At 41.4% G+C, this 21868-nt stretch overlaps 1 long non-coding RNA gene across 1 annotated transcript in view; it reads left to right on the top strand.

Annotated features, from left to right (window-relative positions):
* The window catches only part of LOC130599557 (uncharacterized), a 48003-nt gene that overhangs the window by 3914 nt on the left and 22221 nt on the right, over window positions 1-21868 (top strand). The gene's annotated exons all lie outside the window — the stretch shown is intronic.

The following is a 21868-nucleotide window of genomic DNA, read 5'->3' as shown; positions in this document are numbered from 1 at the left end:
CAATCTGGTTTCAATGATTTAAAACTGAGTTAGAAAATGTGAATCCAGGCAGGAACTTGGCATTTAAATTGAACACTTGAGATGACTGAGCCTTTTTTTCTTAATGCAATTTAAAAAAAATTATAATCCTGAGGGATGTGAAAGGAGTTAGATCATGGAGACAACATGAAAACAGAGTCCTTTCATATGCTGCTTGACATTTCAGTAATTCTTCAAGCAGCATTTTTGACTGTTTTAAATGCAGTTTTCTTAGCCAAGTTTGCAGCATGAGAAGACTGAAGTTTAATCTTTTCAACATACACAGTCTTGGTATAGAAATAGCTCTTTCCTATATGTTTGTGATGTCCTAGTGTACACATATGTACACCTGGCTTCAAGCCTAGATGATACTAGCATCAGAAAAGTTCCAGCTGATACAGTAACTAAGGCATTTGGCTATGTCATGGCCTCAGGTGATCTTGAATGAAAGGGATATATATATAGAGAGAGAGAGATAAAAATGAAAGTGTAATTTACATATTGGATATTTACAAGCTATAGGATATATACATAGCATAGATAAAAAGTAAGTTCATTTAGGAGTGTTTCTAATGATAACCTGCTTCATGATTAACAAGATCAGCAAAAAATTCATGAAAATTTTCTTCTTAATAGTGCTAGGAAATAATGATTAATGTAATAAATCTGTATTAATAATAGAGATCTGACATAGGCATCAGGGGATTATCCTGGGCCTCAGAAGCTCTCTCTTCATTTCCCTGCACTCTTCGACTCTTCTTGACTGACTGCTGATAGTATCAATTCAGTATTTGGTTATCTGACTCTTGTTAAAATCAATGGTGGTAATGTTTGAGTGTGCTGCCAGCAAGTGCAGGAGTGAAGAATATTCAAGTGGCTTTTCAAAACTGTGGGCTGAGACACCTAAGAAACATTTAGCCCAGAGGAGCTGATGTTCCTGATCTTCAAGCACCTAAGTCTATGCATTCAGCAGTGGTGATGAAAAAGCCATCTTGCCACCACCCTCTTTCCCAGATACCTCTCCACTACCATCTGACCACTATAGGTGCACCAAGATCCTGTACAGCTCTCCCATGCTGCAGCTGGGGTCAACTTCACTCCCCAGTCCAAGCCGAAGTTCCTCAGTAGAAGTCTTGGTTTCACCACTCTAAATGGCTGCCATACATCTGTTATTACTGTTATCATTTGTTATTCAATTTCCCCTTGGTTACACCTCTTATTTTCCCACCTAAAAATGGTGACTTGGTAGGTTCCAAGTTTTGCTGAGAGCTTCCAGCTGCCTGGTTGTCAACACTGAGAGCCAGAAGGTGCTACTTCTTTTTCACTCATGGTCATAGCATGGATAAACACAAAACCTTCTTGTGTTATGGGTTGAAATCATAGTTATCTTTTGTTTTACCTTCTGCACCAACTCCATAGAAGCTGTGTAGTGTATCTCCATCACTTCAGTGTGCAACGGATGGATCTAGTGCTTATGTTCTGTGTGTAAGCACTCCCTGCTGTCAGGCACAGAGTGGATGTTGAAGCAACTCCAGAATAATGTTGATAGCTCTAATATTGGTCAATGGCTCTGAGGTCATGTTCAAAACACAGAGCATGAAAAACATCTAGGGTGGGAGTGCAGATGTCTTACTCATACCCTGTGCAGCTTCTTGGGCCCAGGCATTCAACTCTGTTCCTCTGAGTCTCAGTTCATTTGCTTTCAAGGCCATCTCCCAGAGCCATCTAATTGTCCCCAGGCTCTCTGCAAGCAGCCTGTATGCCCAGGCTCTTGGGTCACAGCAGGAGGGAGCACACAAGCTGTCAGGGCCTCGAAGGGCTAGCTGTGACCACAAGGAGTGGCAAAATGCCAAGAGTTTTGCTACATGAGCAACATGCACGCACTGTACTGACTGTTCCTAATCACCGAGGACAAAAATTTCCCCATCCTTGGCTTTCTCCTTTCCTCCACACTGGAGTGCCCATGTATCTCGGAACCTACAGCTTCAAGTAACACTCCCGAAGATCTCCACCAGTGAGCTGGGTGGTCAAAGCTGTTTACAAGAGTCATATTGTCTGGTTCTGCTCACATGCTTTAAGTCCGAGGCTATTCTTCTTCCTCTTATCTGATCACAGTTCCCCAGCTGTGCAGTATGTGCCACATACAAATTCAGAGAATGTAATTTGTTTTGTTGAAAAGCAACCCATGATACGCTCATTGCCTCTTCCTCTTTCAATCCACACTTGCTCACAGTGCCTTCCTTGCCCCTTACTGCTCTCTGCTCCCTTGGCATGAGCATGCATCTTCATTTTTATCCCACTTTAGGGCCCACTAATAACTCTCTCACCAGTGCACCATGAACGCACTGGAGGAGAGCACAGGGGTGGTAATTCAGGGCTGTGGTGCAGCCCTGAATCCCTTTGCAGCTGCAAGGGGATGCTCAGATCATCCTGGCATGTCAGCATGCTGCTGGCAGCTGTGCACCATCTACCAAAAACAAGTAGCCCTGCTGGCATTCAGCTGTGCTGCTAGTGCTCTAACACAAAAGTATCATCAAAATGGCCATTTGCAAGCTTTAGCCGCAGGCAGGTATCAGTTGTGCTGCAGTTGTTTGCCACTTGAAGCAGGATAGTGGGCTCAGAACTGCTGGTGTCCCAGCTAATCTTGCTGTGCTGTTATCAGTATCATATGTGGCTGATGGGAGCTCTTGTGAGAAGTCACCCTTGTGCAGCATGATCTAGTAACTCATAAAATTACCATTGTATGAAGAAACGCATTTGAACTGAAGCTTCAGAAGGACTTGATAGTGAGCGGAACATCTGGCCATTAACTGTGATCAAGCCATTGAATTTACTAACTTTCTGCATCATGGAAGGATTTCTTTTGCAGTTTTTTGACATTTAGTACTAGAAAAATTACTTCCTTCTGGTGAGCTTTTTAGGTGATGAAAATAGTGGGAAGCTTTTGTGAACTTTGAATCAGGTACTTAGTAAAGACAATGGTCATAGTAGTCATCTGCCCTTAAACTCAACTTCCTAACCTACTCACCTCTCTGTAAGACATACATTCCCTCGTGCATGGAGGGCTGGATAGATATGGCTCAACTCTTCCCCTGTAGCATGACCCACACATTCCAGCTGTTGGTAATAGGACAACTCAGCTCATTCAGCCTCTTTGGTCATCTGCCTTAAATGCTACCCATGTGAGCCTGAAGTATCTGTGGGGTTTGTTTAGCTGGGGAACAAAAGCAGGGATTGACAAAAGTAAATTTTACCCCATTTGTAAATGCATATGCACTGGTGAGTGTGAAACTGGACTGGGGTGGATTAGCCCTTTTGTCTTTGTTTTTATCCACATGCCTTATCTTCCCCTGAATCCCACAAAGTCCTCTTTGTTGGCATGCCAACCATTGCTTCCTGACACACTTCTAGAAATCCCTGCTGAGTATATATTGTTGTCTTCCTAAGAAGGTACAAGTGCGGCACCGCAGTTAGAGGCAATGTGTACATATGCATGGCTACTCATTAACCAGGGCTATTTTAAAAAAACTTTTAACTTCATCTTTGATTGCATCAGCTGAAAGGTCAAAGGAAGGTGCAGAGAAAATGAAAAGCATGTAAAAGGTGGAGTGGCTTTGTGTTGTATTAAGGGATCTTCTATGCCTTTCTTGTTATGTAAAACCCATCAGAAGGACGGGGGAATAAACAAAAGAATTTTCTTCTCAGCATGTGCTGGGACCCAGCACAGCAAATAAATACATTGTTAGTTGAAATCAGTGTTTTGGTTTCTCCCTTCCTTTGTGAGATGCTGTAGAGGAAGCAGATTAAAGATTGCCAGCTTTCTGGCAAAATATACTGGTGGCATCATAATGACTTCATTATGGCCTCTAAATGAGCTAACAGACTAATAATGTGCTCAGGAAAAATCCCACATTATGAACATGCAAACAGGTGTATGGTTAACCCCTTCTGTGGCACCCCTTGTTCTGAATACAGCTACTGCAGCTTAAGCCACATTTCAGGGCACTACTAGCTGGGCAATAAAGGATTCAGTTCAACAGCTGTGTGCCAAATAATTGCAGCTGTATTTTCTTCTGAGTTCATCTACAATGCAAACAACATGGCAGCTGTTTGTTTGTTTGCTTGGCTGGGCTGGCTGAGAATGCTTCTGCAAGGTGGAAATACCAGCACAATGGTGCAGAGGCTCTGCGAGGCTCTGCAGCTCAAACCTCCTTTTACTAAAAAGGCTTTCAAAGTGGTTTATATGACATACCCTTCCTTTGGGTTTTCCTTATTGCTTTACATGTTGCATAAAACATGTTCACTGGAGGAAACAGAGACTGAACAGTAGGCCAGATTCTTCTGCCCAAACTAATCCTCTTCCTGCCTTGCTGATGTCTCCTCCACCTCACCTTTGGCATCCCTGGGCTCTTATTGTTCTCATCACAAGTTCTGTAGCCCTCCTGCCCCCTCATCTCTGCCTTCACCATTTCTGCCTCTACTCATCTCTTGCTTAAGTCTGTTCATAATTTTTAATTTCTGAATTATGTAAAGATGATCCAAAATGTCCTTGTTAGCTATATATAGCTCTTCCATGTTTTCTTTTGAGGTTTTTTGCACATAGTAATGTGGACATTATGGTTACAGAATGAGAGCATGGAAGAACAGGATACACAGGATGTTCTGCACATGCTTGGCAAAGCCAACATTTCCAAAACATGTGGGACTTTTATTATGTGTGAAGACAAGCTATGAAACGTGTTCAGGCATCACTGATATGGCTCAGAAAACTGAGCTCTATCTGCCATTAATAATCTTGTACAAGTATCTATTGCTGTACAAGTAATCTTGTACAGTAATACTAGTCAGGACCTGTTAGTGTATGGTGGGGTGTACTCATATATTTGAAGTATCTAGGGTGTAAAAAAGTCTCTTATATCTGTTGCCCAGGTCTCCCTGCATTTGTCAGAGGTCCAGAAATCCAAACAAACATAGGAAGTCCTGAAATATCCTAAAAAAGGGTGGAATTTCTAGGTGGAAGAAGAGCATGGGTTCAGAAAAACATGAGCACATGGGAACAAAGCCATCTTTAACGTAAGCCACCTTTAATATACAGGCATTTCTATCTTCTTCCATGAATATTTGAAGTTACGTATCCTGTTTTCTGACAGGTTTGTCTAACTTTGGTATGTGACAACATGCAGTATCCAATGGAAGCTCTTATGTCATTGGGATCATATATATGGCCTCTTTCTCTCCTGTATGATGTTTAATACGGAGTGCATTCATAATATGGATTCTATGGTCAAGACAAAGACTCTTCTAAGGTCTCTGTCTTTTGCCTTCTATTTTCATGAACTATGTAGGAGTTTTGTATTTTGAGATGCCTGTTCACCTGACAGATGTGGCTGAACTTAGTCAATGGATACAAAAGTTATTAAACAGGACGAAATATGGACACTAACACATGGACTGTAGGACCATATGGGAATTATTTCCTTGGGAAATGGGACCAAAATCTGTTAGTCTTTTGTTCCTGCTCTTCCACCCCATGAAGTGCCACAACACCCTTTTCCCGACCTTACTCTACCCACCACCCTACCCAACAGTTTTTTATTGAGAATGTAGTCTAAGGAATATTGTGCTCACTCTGCCAACCCTCTCTGTTCAACCAGTACACTGATTCTTATTCCCTATTATAAGCTCCTTGTCCACACTGCCCTGACGGAAAGATGCTTCTCTCCCTCAGTGAGATTCTTGTGGTATCATGTTTGGTGATAATTCACCTCTCACCTGCCTTGTTATCAGCATCTAACGTCAGTGTTAGAACTTCAATCTGAGTTCTTTCTGTTCTCATATATAGTGCTCCTCTGCTCGGGAAGCTTCCCAGGAAAACCTGCAAAGTTACCTCATTATGTGTTTTCAGATTCCCCTTCCCTGGTCTTCTGTGACAGCAGCCTGGCTGAGACAACAGTGGTACACTATGACTGCTGCTGACTGTGCCCTGCAGTATTTCCTCCTTACTTCTTGGCATCCCTAATCTACGCCCATTCATTGTCTTCAGTCACTGTCCATAACGCCTTTAGACCAGAGTTTAGCCAGAGGGTTTGCTGTTCCTAGCACAATGAGATGCTAACCTAAGGACTGAGTTTCTTAGGCAACATGGTATGACAGTAACTAATAACATCCCATGGATAACAGTAGTAACAAGTCCAGCCATTTCCCAGCAGAGGAATGGTACATCAGGATCCTTTGTGAACCAAGAACCACACCTGAAAAAGAGGGACCCATACCATGAGTTAAGCTTCTACAGCTATGCATTCAGCCCTCTTTCTGCATGTAGGGCAGTGGAAGTATCCAGGAAACTAATGGTCAACAAACTGGTTGGAAGGACCATTGCTTAAATTGGCCTGCTGCTGGGAAAGTACAAGAGAATAGGGATGACATGTCTGAATACTAACTATTCTCCAAGGCCAAGATAACCAGGAGATGTCAGAGCAGTGCCTATCAATCTGATCCACTGAATGTCACCAACTCTTTCTTTAAGAAACAGAATCTGCTGATGTATTATTGCTGATGGCTTACACTTGCAATCAATTTAAAATTAAATTAAGAGAGGACTACTCTTGCAATTTTGATCCACTTTCCCCCTATTTCATAGAATCATAGAATGGTTTTGGTTGGAAGAGACCTTAAAGATCATCTCATTCCAAGCCCCCTGCCATGGGCAAGGACACCTTCCACTAGACCATCCAACCTGGCCTTGAACACTGTCAGGGATGGGTTAACTGTGGGGAACCTGTTCCAGTGTCTCACCACCCTCATAGTAAAGAATTTTTTCCAAATATCTGATCTAAATATCCCCTTTGTCAGCTTAAAGCCATTCCCCCTTCTCCTGTTGCTACACGCCCTTGTAAAAAGTCCCTCTCCAGCTTTTTTTTAGGCCCCCTTTAGGTACTGGAAGGCTGCTACAACCTCTGCCCTGAGCCTTCTCTTCTCCAACCTGAACAACCCTGGGTATCTCAGCCTGTCTTCACAGGAGAGGGGCTCCTGTCCCTTGATCATCTTCATGGCCCTCCTCTGGACTCTCTTGAGCAGGTCCATTTTCTTGGTTCTGTGGGTGGCATATATTAAAGACTAATTAGAAGCCTCTTGCAGTCACTTTCTGAAACCTTATCACTAGTCTTTGATAAGCAGATTAAAACCACCTCCTTTGCAGAGCTAAACTGCAGAGCCCAGGTGTCTAGTTGGCATGCTTCAAAATGGACTAAACTTCTTAAATAGCAGAAGCATTGCTTCACTACTTTTATTGGTCAAAGCCATGACAACTAGCCCTCTGCAATGATAAATTCCAGGGTAGTCTGTGAGCCTGACTGATGCCGAGTTACCGTGCTCCATGCTGTCCTTGCCAAAACTGATGACTATATGCAGATGTACATGCAAGAAAAAGACATCTGGGACTCATTTATAAACAGCATATAACGAACAGTTCTTCTGTAAAACAAGCTATTGTTTATTTATAACTGTGTCATCACTTCATCTTTTTAGGGTTTCTGTAAGAAGTGGGCAGTTGCCTTCAGCAAGTACATAAGTGGCTTGGCTGTTCCATGTAAAGTGGAAAACAGAGAGAAAAGCTTTATGATTGAGGGTGAAATTTAAGGTATGAGTGGCTATTATCCATATCTTCTACTTTTCTGAGTAGACTGAGGGGTAATAAAGTGGTTGACCTAGCATGAATGATTCTTTTGATGGTGTTCTACCTAAACATTCATTCCTTTCAATCTATTTTCTTACTTTAAAACTACTTTGTAATGTATGTAGCTTAGGAGCTATTTGTCACAAGCAGAGAACTCTGGCTACACACAGGTACCATTCATAAATACCAAAGTCACCTTGGAAGAGTGTATGGATTTTCTTTGGAGACACAAAGGAACTCTGTTTATTAAAACAGGTAATGTGTATTAGAAGCAGAGAGTCATTTTCTGCTGCCACTGAAAATATTCAGGCTAGGATTTTCAGATTGATTCAGGTACTGGGCAGCCTTAAGTCACTTGGAAAATGGTGGCCTGTGTATACTGTTATTCAGGAAAATGACCTGAAGCAAGTCTGGGCTTAGGAGGCCTATGGCCAGACTCGCAGTGATCCATACTAATTCTACTGGAGCAGCCTAAATTTATAGTGGATGGAGATATGGCTATGAAGGCTGAGGCCACAGCCATTAATTTTTTTTGTTTTTCCCATTTACTGCCAGGTCTTCAAGAACCTGGTGAGCAGCTCCCGTTCTCAGTTCATGACTACAACCTGGTTGCACTGCAGACCTAATGGACCATGTCTTCCTTCTTTTCTGACATTTTTCTCTGGAACATAGAGTCAAAAATATAGCACACAATACACTGGCTTCCTGTTCCAATCCTATGAAGGCCTTACGGAGATAAGCCAGCTTTGCTCCCTGTAGTGTGTTTGCATAGGGTTTGGATGCAGTGTTCCTATATGGACAATGGATATATCACCTGGAAAAGCAGCTGTTTTGCATATGATCTCAGCTACTGAGACATTCAGTGCCAGAATTGAACAGTGTGGCACCCATAAAATCTTTCATTCATGCTAGTATAAAGCTAAGAAGCAGTTGAGTTTGTATGGTCCAACTACCTTTCTGTTTGCCTGCTCTAAAGGTAAAACTTGCCACCAGCATGGAGAACATATTCATGAGTGAAAGTTTATTGATAGGAAAACAATTGAAGGAACTGAGCACTTCCCAAAAACAATAAGTGGGCTTTAAGGAAGGTATATTTGAGGGCAAAAATTCTTGTTACTGTGCAACACCCCTTGTGAGGATACAACACCCAGCAGAAATATGCAGGAGTAAGTGGGAACAAGACTGTTCATGTAGAAGAAAACAAAATTATTCTGTAACAAGCTATACTGCAAGCCTATGTCCTTTGGAGGTGATAACAAAAACTTCCACTAATTCTGAATAAGGTTTGGATGAGGTTTGGACACTGCAGCAAGTACAAACTGAACACGACATGAAAGCCAAGTCCTAGCAGTAGGATCACCATTTTCATTCAAAAAAGTGGTTGGGAAATGATGTTCACTTTGGGGAAGGCTCTTTAGTGGAGAGCTTTCGTCGTTACTGGACTAGTGTAGAAATGAGAACCATCATCCATACCGATAAGAATAGTACAGATTCTCAAGCACAAACACATGCTTACACTGAGACGGAAAAATGAAGTAATTTGAATTAAAACCATCTGTGATGGTATGAAGGAAAATAAGGGGGCTCTCAGAGAATAACTTGAAGGGAAAGAGAAACTGAAACATTGCTTGGAGAATGTAGGGCATCCGTGACAGCTTCCTGCCTATTACACACTGTAAACATGGCAATCCACTGGCTGCTTTCTGCGCTTGATATTTAGAGGAGAATCTGCATTTCATCTCTCGGCATTCTTTCCTGCCCCCCTTGGACTGGCTTCAGTCTGTAATGCACTCACAAGACATCATTTTAAGGAAAACAAAGATTGAGGGCTTTTCGTTGGTTTTGTTGGACTATCTTTTTCTTCAGAAAGAGCCTAGCATTGACCTAAAGCTGATCCTGGTGAAGTCAGTGGTAAAGTTCCCACTGACATTTCATTAGTGAACAGTTGTAGTATCACAAAGGCTTTTTGAAAACGCTGCCCTATGCACACCAAACAAATAAAGAGTAAACAATGCAAAACAGATCCTGCAGTTGAATCTGTTTCTGTCCCAGTTTCTAGCCCAGAAGCAATAAAAAGCATGTACAACCAAGTGAAGACTCTGGAAGTGATGGGGTGGCGAGGTGTGCAGTCAGTGTATTTTACGATCTCCTTCCAGCAGAGGTGCAGAATAGTCACATACTGACTTTAAAAGAGTTGTCACACCATGTAGGCATGACCTATCCATCCTTCAGGTTTATTTATCTGTATCTTCTGATTTGGGTTAGAATCATTCAGGCCACACTAAGGTAATCTTTTTTTCACCTCCTGCTTTTTTAGTACTTTAAATATTAGATATCCATAGCTCATTAATGTATCAGGAAACTATTTTTTCCGTAGTAGTTTTGTATTTGTATTATGAGGAACAAAACCCATGAGGAGAGCCTTCAACAGGTCAGCTGATATTTTGATAAATATTATGAGGTCATTTAGAGCAGTGTTTTTCCAATGTCTCCCAATTAGTGGACCCCTACAAAATTTATAGCAGAGGTGAAGCATGTCATAAGCACAGTGACAACACTTCTACTCAGTCACAACACTTCTACTCAGTCACTTTTCCCAGATGCTTTGCAAATGGTTCACATGCTACCCATCAGCCTGCAGGCCAGAGGATGGTCATCACCAATTCAGAGGCTCTTTTAAGGCTTTTGCCCTTGGGCAGTGCAAAGAGACATCGAAAGAGACAACCGCTGTCCGAGACAAGTGGGAAGTTAAGCAGAAAAGATCTGAGTTATGAAACACAAAGAGGGAAGAGACTTTGAACTCTTTTTTTATTTTCTAATGATTGCCTGGAAATTGACATTTTTTAAAACAAGATTTGCAAAGAACAGTATCTGTAGTCTCTGTTAGTCCCTCAGACCACCTCAATCATTATTTGCCTCTAGGGAGGCCAATCTGTGGATATTAAAAATAGCCCATATTTTGTCAAAAACTTGTTTGTATACAAAGTCTTTTTTTTTTTTTTTTTCTGTATGAAAGGCATTTGTGTGCTCTGTTTCAAGTTCTTTGGTAGACAAACTCAGCTTCCTGTTCCAGAATGTTCCAAAAATTGGGTCTTGGTTTCCCTATTTGTGTAAATACCTGTCTCACATGAATGCTAGTGAGAAGTCACTAATTTATGCTGAGAGAACACTCTGAACATCTGAAACATTGTACGTGTCACATATTACTATTGCAATGGGCCAGATCCTTCAGATTTGGTACACTAGCGGGCTTTGAATAGACATGGAAATGCCATGTGCCCTGTTCTTAAGGGTCACATAGGCACAGCTAATTCATGTTTCTTTCTAAATACTCAGAGGGTGCATACATGGGAGGACTGGCCTCTTTCGTCTGTGTTTAGACATGAACCCAAGTGCTCTGCGACTATCCCCTGGTGCAGCCACAAGAACCCAGAACTTCATGTCCTAGAGTGCTTCACATTTTGTTACACATGATGAGTCAAAAGACAGGTATGTACATTTCAGACCACTGACCGGGCAAAACAATACAGACAAAAAGTCAGAGGTAATGCATTTATAGTGCCTTGCTTCTTTAAGGTCTAATTCAAGAGCTTTTATGGGTTAAGATGTAAGGCATTTGTCCTAAATCAGTATGGATTTTGTTCATCATCAAGGCATGCTTTTTTCTAGTATGCCTGCCTCCCCCCACCCCCTGTGTTTCTGGCTATTACTGTATGATTTTCTCATGGCTCAGTCCAGGAGTTTTCAAGCATGTTCATTTTCCAAATGACATATTTTCTAGCCCAAATACTTAATGACTGTGGTGACCATGACACCAACATCTTCTTCTGTTTTACTTCACATCTTTTTGTGCAGTACTGTTGGTTTATTTCCTGCTGTTGTATGGATCCTCTGTCTTTTGCTTACTCCGCAGGCTCAGCAACCTCAAAGTGCTCTGCAAACCTGTGCTGTTCTTTCACAAGCTACACTTTGGATAAGGTCGGCAGCTGCCTCCTCCTAGAAAGTCAAGGTGCTTCCTATTAGTTGAGTGACTGTAACTTCTTCCCAGGTGAGGCCAGAGGGTGTTGTTCTGGCTGAATTCTGGGCTTGCTGGAACGCAGGAGACGGAGTGCTGTGTTTTAACATGAGAACCGGTGACTTCCCATTTACAGCACCATACTGAACACAGGATTTGCCCCCGTGCCAGCTGTGCCAACCCTCCGGTGGGTTTCCCTCTGGTGTTACACCCCCCTTTCTCAGGTGTGATTATCCCCAACTGTTCTGCAAGAAGCGAGTCATTTGAGATCACCTCACAAACTTGTGCCTTATCTAGGGTCTATCAGGCCTCTGTAGCGGCTTTCCTGTGGGTGAATTCTGCGGGATCCAGATCAGGCACTTAGATAGGAAAAAAGATGTCCACCTGTTTTTGGGAGGAGGGTATTTGGTCTGAGCAAAGGGGAGCTGTTGGCTTTACATTTCCCCTTGAAGTGTTCAGGTCTGTGCTTGTGCAGGGTGAGAGGCCTGAGATGAGATCCCATCCACGGCTGTTCATTTTACAGTTCTATTAAAAAAAAATAACATGGGGGAATTTTCTAGATTCCATCCAATCCATAATAACTTTTGAAAAGTTAATTTGCTGCAGCTGCTTTATAACTTCTCCTAAGGCCACAACTCAACATGATTACACAACCGCAGTAACTTTTATGGCTGAGTGGAAACACTATCCTAGTTTTGTTGTTCTACAAAAGCCAATATTTGGTTTTAAGATTCCCTTGGATTTTTAATCCACTTTGCTAGGAAATCTCACTCACCACCAGTATTTTTAGAGCCATCACCTGCTTTTGTACCTGCTTCTTGCTACATAAATTGACAGGTCTACTGCGTACAGGCCCCCCCCCCCCCCCAGTCCTCAGTCTTTTTGGGTATGAAATACGTCATTGGTGTCTCCAGTTAGGCTTCACTTTGGAGGTCTTAATGAGAACTAAGATTAGATACCCTGCTTCTCTTCCTGATAACCCCCTCCGGTGTAAGAGCAGTGTGTTGAACACAGCAAGCAGCTGGCCAGCCTGTGGGTATGCTTCCCCAATCAACCAGCTTTGCCTGAGGAGTCTGTCAGCAAAAATAAAAAGAATATTTCTGTTAAAATACCATACAGTGTCTGCACATTGAAAATATTTTTACCATGGTAGCATACATGCCACTGCCAATAAGGGTGTATTGTTGTTATAAGTTGGCTGTTAAAATTCAGCCAGCACTAAAAATTGCCACTGAAAGTCGCAGCCTAGAAGGTATTTGTTTATTTTGACAGGTTATTTAAAACAAGGAATGAAAAATAATTGGTGGGTTCGGACTTCTACCTTGCATTTTTCTGTTTAAAAAAGTACTAGATTACATTTTCTGGTGATTGTATCCTGACAGAAGGCTTATATCTTGGGGGAGGTGGTGAGAACAAACAAGCAGGCAAATTCTGGGGTTCCTTTTTTAGGGGAAAAAAAATCTAGTTAGTTTTCAGGATGAGAACAACTTGCTACGCCTTGCTGCCTAGCAAGTGTTGAGTTTTGCCCCACTGAGAATACAAAAGGGATATTCAATGACTGTCCAAATCAAGTATAACTGCAGGGGTATAATAAACACCAGTACAAACGATCGTTTTTTGCATTTCTTGGTCTGGATTAGGGAGTAGAGCATTGCCACCTATGACATGCTGAGCCTCTGAAAGGCCTGAAGAGCTAGAAGTGTGGTCCTGGGTCCTCTTCATCTGTAGGTGAAAGTTCTTGGCTTAGACAGATGAAGCCCAACACGATCAGCCTTGTAAACGAAAGACAGGCACCTAAATTCAGATGTAGATAACTGGCCTGACATGAGCACCCCCCCAGATTTGACAGGGGGTTTGGCTGGCTGTATAACATGGCCATATAGGTGCTGAATCTGAGACGCATGGGCTAAAGATTTTAAAAAAGTGGATGCCAAAAATAAGGGTCCTAAATCTATACTTACCCAAACAAACAAACACCTGATTTTCAAGCTGCTGAGCACCCAGTGGCTTGGCCCCAGGTTTGAATACTTTGGCTTACGTGACTTGTCCAAAGCCACACAGGAAATCTGCTGCAATTCCAGGAATAGAGCAAAGATCCTGTGCTTTAACCGCAAGCTGGCTATGTTTTATTTGTAAGCAGTCATTCCCACAAGGAAGCTAAACCAGGGATCTCACTGCATCTGAAGTCAGCAGGATTACCTACTGCTAATGAAGTTGAAAGACGTTCCTTGTTCTCTGAGGAAGTAAATTATGCATGAGACCCCAGAGCAGCAGCAGCTGGGTGCTTTGAAGAGCCAGTCTCCTTAAGACACACAAAATTAGATATCAGAGCTAAGGACAGTACACTCATTTCTGCGTTGACTACATTTCAGGCTGCTGCACAGGCTGAAACTGTGCAGACTGGAAGAGCTGTTGTAGGCACAGAGAGGAGAGGTGGAGCATCTGCTTCATTTTCTTTAGGGAGCTGCTTCTGGGGTACCCAGCAAGACAAAAGCTCCTCTTCCCACAGCTGATCTATTTCTCATTGATAGCTGTTAACATGCTGCTTTTCAGCCATGTGAGGTGGGCAGTCTAAGAGTACTTATGCCAGTCCTGGCCTTGGAGACATCACTCCTGGTCCCTACCTGCCATTGCCAATAAGGCTGCGGAGCCAGCATCAGCCTCTGTGTCACACTCTGGCTCTGAACCTGCTCTGAAGTCTAGGCTTGCCCCCACCACCATCCTGCCCTATTTGCATGCATTGTCAGAGGATTGGTGGCCAGGAGGGCTTCTGACTCTCTAAAGCAGAGGAATTTGGAGTTCAGTGGCCAGAGCCCTGGCTCCAACTTCTTAGGCAGAAGCTCTTCCCTGCAAGGGTGCTGAGTTGCTGGCACAGGGTGCCAAGAGAAGCTGTGGCTGCCCCATCCCTGGCAGTGTTCAAGGCCAGGTTGAACACAGGGGCTTGGAGCAAGCTGCTCTACTGGAAGGTGTCCCTGCCCGTATGACAGGGCTGGGAGGTGGAGCTGGATGAGCTTTAAGGTCCCTTCCAACCCAAACCAGTCTGGGATTCTGTGATTCTGTGATTTTGTTCAATACCTTTAATACTGGAGCTAATTCTTAAATGATGTGCAAAATGAACCACAAATGGGCTGTGTTCAGGAAGTATGAATGAGCCAATGGGCAGCAAAAGTGGGGTTCCTCCCAAGGAGGGCATGGATGTGTAGGTCATGTTGTATGGATGAGAAGTGTGCTTGAATCCAGCTTGCATGTCCACCTTACTTTGCAGTGTAGGGATGATCTTAGGCTGCTTTTAGAAGATCTCCACATAGACACAACTGTTCTTATGCTAGCAGGCTGTGTGTGGTGGATGATACCAAGCATTTTCTGACCAGCTGAGTCTGAAGTTGTGGCCTAAACTGATATAAGTAACTCTTCATTAACGATATATTGCGTTATGCTAACATGGAATTGAACTTTTATGAAAGACCTGGTTGCTGCCTCTCTAATTGCACTTAACAGCATTTCCTATGAATACCAGAATGGATTAAAAAATTTATGACTTAAAAATCTGTTATTCCACATTGAGGTTTATGCCCATGTTGTGGTTTAAGCCCAGCCAGTAACCCAGATCTTTAACTGTTTTATGCAGAACTGTTGTACAGGTGAGGAGGTGCTGCAGGAAAAAAGGGTTGAGCCACAGGTTTTGTAAAGAAAATGCTGAGAATCTCTTCAGGGTACATGCATTTGACATCATATATGCCAGACAGTGGTTTCTAAATGGCATTTTACGTAACTCCTGAGTCAAATAAGATAACAAAAAGTTCTGTGTTGCAGTCAACCAACCATAACTAGAAACTCTCTGAACATTATACTTATATACTTATTGCTAAACCAGTAAGAACAATTACAAATTACAATGTAGAAAATGTTTGAGCATTCATTACCATATTTCTTCTATCAAGGCAAACCACACATTCCTCTTAGACACATGTCAAATGTGCGGCTTTAAAGAAAACGTTCTGTGAGTTATCTGAGTATAAGGAGCATCTGAGTAAATTTCTTAATTGCTCGGATTCTCAGTGCTAATCTGAATATATTTTCTTCTCTCTTAACAGAAAATACATTGAATATTGAATCCTGGACTAAGACCAAACATGGAAAATTTCAGGCTATGCAGTAATATGAAGGAGGGGGAGGAATTGTAAGTGACAAGCGGGTTATATTGGAAGTCCCATCTTGGTTTCAACAATAGGGCTGGTATCTTGATACTTGTGTTTAAGAAATGTGGATTTCCACATACTAACCATCTTTCATGAATTACTGCAGATCTGACAAATTTGAGTTATTGTGCTCCTCCTGGGAGATTTTTAAAGCCAATTGTAACAACAGATTATATGAAACAGCTGGTCAAACAGAATGAGGAACCAGTTCATTGGCATTTGATGAATTAATAAAACCACGCACAATGCAAATTTCAGCAATAGCTAGCAATTCTCCAGGAGAATAGGAACCAAAAAGAAAGGAGCAGAAATCATACTACAGCAGCTGTTTGGCCAACAGGTAGGAGGTGATTATTTCTACATGGCTAAGGCTTGGAAAACTCTTGCAAGATTCCCTGGAAAAAAAAGCCCTCTCCTTGCAACTTGTGCAAATGATAACAGAAGAACAGTGCTTAAATGAATTTCTGGCTATTCTTTTGAGAAAAAGCCAGTGAGAGAGAAAAAGGTTACACATCAGATTGTCTGCTAATGCAGGGACAGAGAAGAACAGGCTTGGGTGTCATGTGGGGAATGAGTAGCTGTAGGGACAGCAATCCTTTTGCTGTTTGCCTTTACAGTTCCAGTGGCAAGTGGAGACCTTTGAGAATCAATGACATAACTGATTCACCCAAAGTTAAAGCATTAACATACCACCATAGCAATCGTTTTGTTTTTTGGGATATTGTCTTCTTGAATTTTATACAACTCAGAGGATACAGCTGCTGTTCTTCCCGGAATAGGAAAATTCAGAACAATGCTAGAAATAGCTTCCTGAATCTTTGCAAATAAGGGTTTCCAATCTTCCTGAGGATCGTAATAGTCCCTAAGGTTGGCAGGAGGAGTTGTTTGAGAAGATTTAATTGCCTAGCAGTGATGGACATCTGATTCAAGGCAACAGTAGTTCCCAAAAAAACCCTTTATTAACTCTAAATAATGATCCCCCAAAGCACGTGAATGTGTCTTGAATCATTCTTAAGAAAAGGAGTCAAGACAACTTCAGCATGTTCAATTAATTGTTCTATTTCAGGAAAGAAGTCATCAGGAAGTTTTTCAATACTATACAAGGATTGAATAATTACAGGATCCATATATAAATGAGAAATAATATTGATTTCAACATTATCACAAGGTACAACATAAAGCAACAGCAAATACAGTAGTAAATATACCCTGGTTCTGAGCTCCCACAGAGGTGTGAGTAATCTCCATGACTATCTGAAAAAATGGGTAGAAGTTTTTGGCAACAGCTATAGCAGTAAACTTTAGTGTGCTAGCATTTTTCTATAATGGATCATACAGAAGTTCCCATGTAGGAGAATATCTTTACCAGGGAAAACCTGAGGAACTGTAGGAAGGTGAATCATCAGAAGGAGTTGAACAACCAAATGATGAAATTAATAATAACGAATTATCAGGACTATATGGCTTAGACACTAGAGTACAAAGGGAAAGCAAGTGGGTACAGTTGAACTGATGCTTACACTGCGTTCTCTGTCACCTGCATCAACTACTACCCTTCATGGAATAAAGAACCATGTGGATAACAGTGATTTTTGAAAAGCTTTTGATGAGGCCAGTCAGCATAGGCAGTTAAATAAATGAGCCATTGGATAAAATGGAAAGAGAAAAATGGGGGAACTCATCAGTGGGATCCCACAGGGATGTCAGCTGGAACCAGTGCTGCCCATCATGCTTAGCAATGACCACTAGTGAAATTCCAGAACCGCTCCTACTCAAACAGTACAAAAGTCATGTATGGCTTTACACACTCTAAAATGAACTACAAAGAGGTTCAGAAGGCACCGACAATACTGCATGACCAAGTGATAAAATAGCATATGAAGTCCAATATTCATACATGCATGATATTGCATAAAGGGGAAATAAACCACCCTAGCTATGAATGGAGTGAGGATCTGCTGAGCTGCTGCTGTTCAGAAAATAGGTCTGGGAGTGCACAATTCCCTGGAAAGCCAACTCAGTGTTCAGTGGTGGTCAAAATGAGAGAAAGACAGGTAGCAATGACTAGAAAAGAATTAAAACAAAACACAGAATAGATGATGCCTCTGTTCAGGTCCGTTATGGTTACCACAGCTAGAAAAAGAAAGAAGGGAGGGAAATAAAGCTGCTGAGAAATATTGAATGATTTCTGTAGGAGAAGAGACTACTAGATTGGAAAAGAGATGAATGGTAATGTAGGTTCATAAAATTATAAAGAATGAGGAACAGGGAAGGATTACTCATTGTTCCTTGTAATAAAAGGAATAAGGAGAAACTAATAAAAGTATCAGACAGAGGTTTTGAAACAGACCAAATGAAGGACTTTTTAATTCAATGTGTAATGAAGTTGTGAAACTCTTAATCACAACATATTGTGGAGGCCAAAGTTTTAAATCAGTTGGAAGACAGATGAGACAAATTCATGTAGGATAGGTTTGTTTGTAGCTGATAAACACTGGCTACAGCCTCCGTCCTAAATGGTAAATCAGTGACTGAGAGAAACAGAAGGTGTGTCGGAGAAGAACTGTATTATATGCCCTGTTTCTTGCACTCTTTCGACAGAAAAAACCTCTCACGTCTTTGGAGGTAGCAAGTTGCTCAGTTACAGCAAAACATATCTCTTCTGTTTGGATTCAACGTGGTGTAAAGAAGTGGTTGGTGTGAGAGTTTTAGGAGGTGGTATTTTGCTTCTGTAGCTCTTGCAGACATCTATTTGACCTTCCGTATATATCAGTTTAAAGATATGTACAACTGAAACAGGAAATTAATGACTGTTTCAGTAGCTGCAGGTAGTCTGAATCTCTACCTTCCCGTCATGGCCAGTTCCATGCAACGGAGAGACCTTCTGGGGGGCAAACTCTGAATAGTGTCTGTGTCACAAAAAGTAGCTGCAAGTCACGAGCAAACATGTTCAGGTTCTCTGGGAGGGACACTTTCCCAAGACTGTCCTCAGGCTGTGGATATCTAGTGAGGAGATAGATCTTGAGCCCTGCTCTCGGCAAACAGTGACATGGCAGCTTTGTAAGAGGAAGCAGGCTCTACATTTGAAAAGTAGGTGTTTGAAAGGAAGGGTCAGGTGAATCCCTGAAGGAAACCTTCCATTCTTGAGGCCTCCACTACTGTTTGAGTGGTTGTGTGTTTGAGTATATGTGTCTGCAGGTATCTTGGATTGCTTTTTCTATCAATTCAGAACAGGTGAACCTATATCCATAACCTGTGTCCTAGTCTGTGTAGCCGGGAAGCTCGCTTTCATCTGTGGTTTGCATGAAATTAGCATGGAGCAAATTTGAAGCAATAAACACAATCCTTTCCCAGTTTTGATACTGGACAAGTTGATCATTAACTAAAGGTTTATCTACTTTACAGGAAATACATTTGGAGATCTTGCAAATGGAGAAGGGGTTGTATTGAACCCCTCAGGGCAAACACAGCTTGTCATTGCTACTGTGGAGGTAGCCTTCATGACAATAAGACTGGCATTAAGACTTCCTCAGGTATTAACTGCAGTGTGTATCTTTATTACATACAAGATTTTCTGACAAGACTTACTCATGCTGTCATTTTTCTTTGCATCAAAGGAACAGCTGTGTCCATAGGAGCTCTACCTCAGCAGACTATTAGCTGCCAGATGCTAAAGAATCCTTAAGGAATCACAATAATAAGGTTGAATGATGACAGGAGGGTTTGTGTTTGTTTCTGTGTGTTTCTGTCTTCTACAGCACTAGGGAGATCTTACCCCAACTATGGACATATCCTTGTTCTCTGACAATAGCTTGTTGCCATTATACTGCATGCAGTTACTTAACGGCTTAAAAGCATAAAGACTACAGAGAAACACCTTGGAATTTCTGGTAACTTGTTAAAGTGCATTTAAAGGCAAGAAGATGTGTTTGACTGATAATATTGGAGACTTTCTTCAAACTGGCATGTTTTTTCAATCAGAACACAAGCTCCACCACAGCACTTCGGGTTCTTTAGCTCTGGCCAGAACAATCCAGAGTACTGCATTGTGCATGACATTTTGAGGCATAAGACTGTACTAGGAGAAATCATTAAAGACTCAACTCATTCTCCTGCAATAGGTTACATTATTGTTATTACCCAGATGGTAACAGTATGTGAAGGAGAACAGAGAGCCATATAGGACTTAAGGCAATTAAACTTCAAACTATTGGATCCTTTAGCTCTTTTAGTCTGTAGTAATTTTCAGGAGTGACCTGGAATAGTTTTTATGCGGTATCTCAGTGGAATAGCACTCCACCTCCCACCAGCAAACACTCTGAATAATTTAGATGTTCCGCACCCACGCAATAAGGATTTTCAAGCCAAGTTTTCAATGGATATTGCACATATTACTTTTTTGGGGAAAATGAGCTTTATATTTTTCACTAGATGTAATAGAGTTTCATTTTTTTAACTCAAGACTTCCTTAGACAAATCTTTCCTCACCAAATCTAAATGATCTATTGGGATCTATTTGATGGACTCGGTTGTGACATTGTCCAATTCTCAATGTGAATTTATCTAGGATAGAAAACAGTAGTTAGTCTTGAGTCTGAACTCAGTTAACAATAAACACTCCATTGAAACATCCACAAGATTTTTTTTCATCATGAATAAGCCCAATAAATTCTCAGCTGTTCAAAATACGTAAGAATGTGTAAGAAAACGCTGCAAAAGCTATAGGTTGAGAACCTAAGTATTCAGTTATCATGCAGAAAGTCAATCAAGGATTTTCCCCAGGAGACTCTGCTAAGCTGTTTGGCTGGTTTACGGAATAGTAGTCAAATGTTTCAGGCCTTGAGCCTTTTCTAAAGTTATTTTAATAGATTAAATTGGAATAAGGGAAGCTATTAATTTTTCAGTCATATGATCTTATATTTACTCTTGTAATCAAATCACATTCTTGCCCCCTCACTTTTACTGAAGAAATGTGAATCTCATACTCTGCCTACAGTTAAAAAAAAAATAAATTAGAGTGAGTTTACTTTATATGGAATAGATTAATCAAAATGCAGAATTCCACTAATGATATTTAAATATATTCACTGTAAGCCAAACATTGACCTTAGGTTAAAAGATTTTTATGGATTACTTAATGGAGACCCATTTATAGAGCACTATAGAGAATTCTAAATCATGTAGATGCAGGGCAAAATGAGATGATTAGAAATGCAGCAATGAACTGCCACAACCATTGTCATGCCTTGGAAATGGTATTATTTTAAATTGTGCCAGCTGTAGAGCCTCTGTAAGCATAATAAAAATGGTGGTAAAAAGTAGGAAAATTACGACTTTTGGCTTCCAGACAGTAGAGATTTCCAGAAGGTAAACACAAAGTGTATTCCATACGCACCTCAGACCTTTATACATCCAGCATGCTCTTCTGGCCTTAAACTCAAGGTAGATGTGTGAAGGTAAAGATGCATGTGCGAAAGTGTCTGCCTGTCTTCATCTTCCTAATTTTCCTTCTTGTGGTAGTAGCAGTGTCAGTGATGTTTCTCAAAGGCACAAACAGATGGTTAGCTGTATAGCTAACAAAAAAATTACAGGGAATTAAATGTTTCCATGACAAGCCATGGCACTGAAAGTCTCCCCAGAAAGTGATAGTATATCATGGCTACCATGATTTTATCTACCTTTGCTTACAGTAGGTGTAGCATTGATGTAATTTTAAGTCTGTGGCAGGTAGAACAAGAGTGGTTATTGGTATTCACAATGTAAAGTTGTAGTAAAGTATTCAGGTGAGAGGATGATCAGTGTGTACAGCGTCAGTGGACACAACTGAAAGTGAGCAAACTTGAAGCAGGTGGATCTGGCACTCTCACATGGTGGGTTTCTTAACATGGCCTTATTTTCATTGCTGTTCCCTGTAATTGCCTGTGCAAGTATTTCTCTGGACTTCAGTGACATGCAATTGGC

Source organism: Pezoporus wallicus, unplaced genomic scaffold (assembly GCF_028554395.1).
Source record: "Pezoporus wallicus isolate ANWC-B61680 ecotype Strahan unplaced genomic scaffold, APGP_CSIRO_Pwel_v1 contig_7011, whole genome shotgun sequence".
Taxonomy (NCBI): domain Eukaryota; kingdom Metazoa; phylum Chordata; class Aves; order Psittaciformes; family Psittacidae; genus Pezoporus; species Pezoporus wallicus.
This window is presented reverse-complemented; position numbering and strand designations above follow the sequence as displayed.